Below are 6,000 nucleotides of genomic sequence, written 5' to 3'. Positions count from 1 at the left end.
TTTCATTGAGATTTTTCTTTGTTTTCATGTGAAGTAATTAAAATATTTAATCGTGGCTGAATTACTGAGGCAGTTCTGTAGACTTTGGGGCCAACCTCCTGATTTTTCACCAAGCCAACTTGAAGGGCTACGAGCTCTTGTAACTCCTAGTGACAGTAGAGTTGGGTCACCAGTAGAAGGAGAATCTTTTTTAGTTGTGTATCCTGATTATCAAGTTCAAGCACCAGAGTATATTATTGAACCTGTTTGATTTTCCGAAGTTACTGGTAGTTTTTTTTCTACTAGCGAATTAGCCGAGGAACCTGAAATTTCTAAACCTGAAACTGAACCTGCTACTACTCCATCATCATGATTTGCCTCTCCAACTTCCAGTGGTCCTGGTTCACCCAAGGTAGAAAGATTCATTACCTAAAATCTTCCTTCTGGACTTATTGCTATTGAAGAACTTGTTACTCCAGAAGAAGGTATATCTATCCCTGAAAATCAACCAGCTATAGAACTTAGAGAGCGTGAATTGATCTTTTACAGTCCACCTAGGAGGGATGCTTGGTATCTTTCATTGACCAATTTTCTAAAAAACCCAAGACTAAGTTTTTCACCACCTTGCATTCTTTTTCATCCAACACCTAGAGGTTATTATCCTCCTTTGAATATGTCGACACAGTCATCCATGTTTTCTCAATCTCCAGAAACATTTTTATATGGTGGTCCTTCTGTTCCCTCTAGGTATCCGTCACTTACTGGTACTTTTTTGGGAGCATCTCCTCAACCTATTGAACAAGGGTTATTAACTGGTAATAACAGAACTAAGCTATTGAGTGTAGAAGAAATTCTTATGATGTCAGGTACCATTCCAAATCTGCAACCTCAAGGTAGTCAATTACCGCCTGGGGGGCAACCTCAAGGTCCTCAATTATCGCCTGGGGGGCAACCTCAAGGTACCCAATTACCGCCCGGGGGCCAACCTCAAGGACAATACATACCTTCAGGAAAGTACATTCTTCAAGGTCAACCCCAGACTCAGTATGTACCTCAAGGTCAACCCCAGTATCAATATGTACCTCAAGGTCAACCCCAGTATCAGTACATGCCTCAAGGTTATCAACCTCAAGGTCAGTACCCAATCCAAGGTTTCCAACCACCTTTAGGTCAATCATTTGTCCAAGGAGCTGGAAATGTACCTTTGAATTACCAACCCTACCCTAAACCTGGTTATGGTCCTCAATATGCTCAACCTTCTATGGGTCCATACCCAGAAATGAATGTAGTGTGGGATCCATCTCAATCCCAACAGATCTTGCAACCGAATGTGTAGTTGTCATCTCAATCTAGACAACCCTTGGTTTCTGGTTCAACCCAGCAACCTGTCCAGCCTATTATACAAACTTCTGCACCTTCTGTAGTTTCCCAGCCTGGGCCTAGTTCGCCTCGAACTCCGCCTCAAACGACTACTGCAACTGCTGCAACATTTGTTCCATCTACCCCACCTACTTCTTGAGTATCAGCAGCTCTAGTTTCTACTATTCCTGCATCAATTCCTCAAGCATCTTTACCTCAGTTTGGACCTACAATTTAGACTTCGGTTCAAATGCCTGTAGGACAACCTGGTCCAAGTACGGTTGTCACAAGTCAACCTCAATTTGCTTATCAACCGTACTAGGGACAGTACCAATTCGGTCCTGCTGTGGAGAACCCAGTCTATCAATATCAACCGTACCCTGGATATACTTATCAGCAACTTCAACAACCCTAGTACAGTCCAGTTAATCCTAGTTTTCCGGGAGGATATAATATCCCAAATGCTATTCCAATTCCTAGTTATCCTGGATATCCTCCTCCTGTGGTTGGTCTCATGACCCAGGGTTTTCGAGACCCTAATCGTCAGTTACTGTTCATTGCAACTTTGGATTTGCCTGATTTGTCACACCTTACGAATGATCCAATTAATTATCTTCCATTTTGGCCACCAATGCTGAATAAGTTGCCCAGGGACATCCCAAAGTTTGAGGGTAAATCAGGAGAGGATCCGTCAAACCATGTGATGACTTATCACCTCTGGTGTTCAACTAACTCCATTTCAGACGATTCAGTTCGTTTACGTCTTTTTCAACGCACTCTAATTGGTCTTGCGGCCAAGTGGTACATTGAGTTACCGCAAGCCACTTTTTATAACTTTAGTTAGTTAGCTACTTCGTTTTTAACTCATTTTCAGTTGCCTATCAGATATGACAATGGCACGGAATTATTAACTTCATTAAAACAGTCAACATCCACTTATATTTCAGATCACATTCATGAATGGAGACATCGACGGCGTTTAGTGTAAGTTTTTATTTTGGATCAAATCTTAGCAGAATGGTTTGTCAAATCATTATTACCTAAAATCACTGAGGATGTAGCTAAGGGAGGAGTCATTACTGAAGAGCAAGTAATTGCTCAAGCTCAGTACCTTGACCTCGTTTATATGCAGTCGAGTACCTTACACGAGAAAATCCACGACCTTCCTAAACAAAATCAAATAATTGCAGCTCCTTCAGGGTCTCATGCCGCTGATGGTATGATTGGTACAGTTAACACCAAAAGTAAGAAGAAATCTTCCAAGAATTCTTCTCCCATCATAACTTTACCAGATTCCCCGACAGGAGACTCTTCTGTGGAAATTTCTGTCGATATTCATGTCGTAGAGTCATCTACGACCAAATCAAAATCCAGCGGTAAGAAGAAGGGGAAGAAGAAAAATAAATCAGATAAAAATTCGAAAGAGAAACCAGAAAAACAGAATCTTGATGAGAAATGTAAACATCGTTATCCTTGTCTCATTTGTGATGAAGAGCATTTTACAAGAGACTACCCTCATTGCGCTGAGGTTGCGAAAATCGTCAAAGGTTCTCAAATGCCTACTGCCTTGAAGGATCCTTTTCATAGTCAAGACAGTAAGATGATAGGTTCTTCCTCAAATGCCTCAGAAGAACCCATAATGATGATGTCCCATGTTAGGATTGCAACAGGATCGCAAGATTATGGAAGTAAAAGTCCTGTTGGTGGTAAGGAAGTAGAATCTTCTAATTTGAACCCATCAACTTCAACTCCTGATTCTGACCTGCTACAGATCGATAAACCTAACCCAGACTTAGTAATCAAACCGCCCGCCAAGGGTGTACTTCGAAAGTCAGCTTTCAATCCACATGCGAGAGCTACTCAGAACTATAACATTGTTGAAGATCTAGCTATCTCACCTTCAACAATGTCGGCTTTGGAGGTGCTGCAATCCTGTCCAGCACAGGGTAAATTACTATTGTCGGCTATAGGAGCTGTTGATATTCAGGACTCGAACCTTATAATCTTCGATTTAGAAAATAGTACACCTCGCTTACCTCATCAAATGGCTTTCCAGATTCCAGTGTTAGTAAAAAAAAGACCTTGCTATAGGACTGTAATTGATGAGGGAGCTTCAATATGTATTATGTCGATCCAGTGTTGGAGATCGCTTGTTTCTCCTACACTTAATCAATCCCTGACAATTCTAAAGGCTTTTGATGGCCGTGGGTTCCATCCTTTTGGCATTCTACAGGATTTACCTATAGGGGTTGAAGGCAAAACTGTTAATCTAGATGTGGAGGTGGTTGATGCCCCTCTAGATTACAACCTTCTCTTGGGTCATAGTTGGTCTTACGCTATGACTGTTGTTGTTTCATCGATCTTTCGGCTTATAAAGTTTCCTCATAATGGAAAGATCATAACTATAGACCAGCTAACTTACTTTTCATCCAACCCAGCCTCTTCTAAAAGTATCCAGCATGTCAGCAAAGCAACTATCCCTTATAAGGATGTTGGAGTAGGACTAGTTAAAGATTCTGGTTTACTAGGAACTTTTTCCTTTCCTCCTCCTAACGTATTGCCTTCTACTGCAACCATTCATATGATTTCGTCAGACACTATTGTTTATGATGATCCTTGGATCGTACCTTCTGAATCTGAGATGGATTCATTTGGTGATGCTATGCCTTTGAGTCCTTATGAAATTGCGTATCAGGCCGCACAGTTATTTTCTGACCCTTCTTCAACTGAAATTGACTTAATGAATGTGGTACATGAAGAATCACTTTCAACATCAAACTCAGACTCAAAAACGTTTTCCAAACTTGTTCATACTGATGAGCAGATCTGTGAAATCTTGTCTGTTGATGATTTACCATGGGAAGATCTTCATCATAGATCTTCGTTTTTACCTGAGATTGATCGTTTTGAAAATGATTTTTCATCTATTTTTACGACTGATTATGTCAAGGAACCTCAGAATCCATTGCAAAATCTTGATTCTGAGTTAAATTTAGGAGATATTTCTCAAACAATTCCTATTGACATTTCGGTTAAACCTAGAATTGTTGAAAACATTCATATAGGTGCCTCTTGTACGGAAAATGAACTTCAAACATATAAGGCCCTATTTCAAGAATTCTGAGACGTGTTTGCTTGGTCATATGAAGAAATGCCAGGAATAGACCCAGCAATTGTTGTTCATGAAATCAAAACTTACTCGGATGTTAAACCCATCCGGAAACGTTTGCATCAAATTCACCCGCGAAAAGCTGCTGCTATTAAAGCAGAAGTTGAAAAGTTACTTAAAGCAAGTTTCATTTATCCAATTCCCTTAATGGATTGGGTATCGAATATTGTTCTTGTTAACAAAAAGCAAGGAACAATAAGAATATGTATCGATTATAGGGATATTAATTGAGCCTGTCTGAAAGACAATTATCCAACTCCCTATATCAATCAAATCATTGATGATTGTTCCGGCAGCGAAATATTCTCCTTTATGGATGGTTTTTCCGGTTACAATCAAGTCAATATTATACTTGTTGATCAACCAAAAATGGCTTTCATTTGTCCATGGGGGACGTTTGCTTACTGCAAACTACCTTTTGGGCTGAAGAACGCCAAAGAAACTTTTCAAAGAGCCATGTCTTACGCGTTTCATGACATCAAGCACATTGTGCAACCTTATCTCAATGATTTACCTGCTCATTCATTACGTAGAGCCAATCATCTCATTCATTTACAAGCAATCTTTATAAGATGTAGGCATTATCGAATTAGGTTGAATCCACACAAATGTGTTTTCTGTATAGAAACGGGTCGTTTACTAGGATTTGTTGTTTCTAAAGCCGACATTTGTGTCGATCCCTCGAAGGTTGAAGCTATTGTCAAATTGCCTCCTCCTTCGACTCTTCGCCAACTCCAAAGTTTGCAAGGGAAAGCAAACTTTTTACTTCGATTCATTCCTAACTACACCGAGATCACCAAGGGTTTTACCAGATTGTTGAAATAGAATACTCCATTCTTTTGGGATGAGATAGCTGACAAATTTTTTGATGCGCTAAAACACGCGTTGACCCATGCACCGTTATTTCGTCCTCCCAACTACAACCAAGATTACTTCTTGTATCTCGCTGCCTCTCATTCCACCATCGGAATGGTATTATTTCAGGAAGATGAATTCGATAGTGAACATGTGATTTATTACCTTAGTCGCACTTTGAATCCAACTGAGCTAAAATATTCACATGTGGAGAAATTGGCCTTGGCAGCTGTTGAAGCTGTCCAACGATTTCGTCATTACATTTTACTACGCAAAACTATTGTAATTTCCGACTATAACCCTATGATCTATATTTTGACAAAACAATTGCTAGGGGGCAAGTATTCCAAATGGATTGTAATCCTATAGGAATTTAACTTGGAGTTTGAAAAATATAGGTCAAAGAAATTGTTAGTTTTTGTGGAGTTAATGTGTGACTTCCCGCGTGCTGATACTGAAACTGTGGCGGAAGAGCCCATTGCAGATGAATCCTTATTTCTTACCAAAACTCTTGATCCATGGTATGGAGATATCATAGTTTATCTCCAAACCCAATCCTTTCAGCCTGAAATTTCAAGATCTTAGCGTCAGAAAATATGATTCCAATCCCAACAATACAAAATTATTGGAGATACACT

This window comes from Pinus tabuliformis, chromosome 3_2 (genome assembly GCF_031772625.1).
Source record: "Pinus tabuliformis cultivar Carrire ecotype Pingquan chromosome 3_2, CPIR1, whole genome shotgun sequence".
In the NCBI taxonomy this organism is placed as follows: Eukaryota; Viridiplantae; Streptophyta; class Pinopsida; order Pinales; family Pinaceae; genus Pinus; species Pinus tabuliformis.
This window is presented reverse-complemented; position numbering follows the sequence as displayed.